Below are 950 nucleotides of genomic sequence, written 5' to 3' on the forward strand. Positions count from 1 at the left end.
GGGTAGCTGGCTGTGACCAAGAAGCCATGCACCCCTTCTAAGGAAGTTACTCCACCAGAATAAGGCAGCAAACCGAGAAAGGAAGAGATAACACAGAAAACAGGAAGCTCAACAGGAGACAGGTGTGGGGAGAGCCTGGGGTGACTGACAGGCCAGGGACAGGAAAAACTGTGTCCCAACAGGGCAAGGTAAGGAGGAAGGTAAGGGTAGAGTAGAGGGTGTGTCGATGGTTCAGCGAATAGATAACAGGAGAAGAGTTTGGGGTGAAATCAGTGAAAAGATGAAAACAAACAAATAAGCAAATAAAAGTGCCAGATGATTATTAATTGCAGAGAAAAAGAACGTTGCATACACAAGCTCAGCTGTGCCTCTGCACCCAATTATCCAAATGTAAACAATGAACACAATCTCCCCCAAATCCCAACTGCCTCGTAAAAGGGGATGGTGGAGGGAGGACATGTACGTGAGCAGAAGGAAGACAGAGGCCAAAAGATAATGCTAAAACTAAAGTATCAAGGAGTCACGCAAGCATATTTGGAGAGAAAGGAGGTTGATACGGATAAGTCAGCTAAGAGTCGAAAGGGATTACCTTGAGGTGGGGAACATGGAGGACAGGGAGGCAGCAAAGAGCTGCTGTTTCATGGTCCCTGGGTAAGCTGTGTTGAAGGTCAGCTCTTCAGGTCCTACGTAAGTCATTTTAGCCCCAGTACTAAGTGTAAGGTGTTAATTTTTCAACTCTTCCGTGACCCACGGGACATATAATGCCCACTTACGCTTTCTGCCTCTGAGGTTTAATGGGAAGATGCTATCCCACTTTTAGTGCATGCTGCCATCTGGTGGGGGCCTGTGTAACTGCATGAATCTGAAAAAAAGCAGGCTTCATCCCACCAACACCAGAGATCCCTTGGGATCTATACATCCCACTAATTGTATCAAAATATGTATTTCCT

This window comes from Orycteropus afer, unplaced genomic scaffold (genome assembly GCF_000298275.1).
Source record: "Orycteropus afer afer isolate SDZICR_OR568_19922 unplaced genomic scaffold, OryAfe1.0 scaffold00744, whole genome shotgun sequence".
NCBI classification, from domain to species: domain Eukaryota; kingdom Metazoa; phylum Chordata; class Mammalia; order Tubulidentata; family Orycteropodidae; genus Orycteropus; species Orycteropus afer.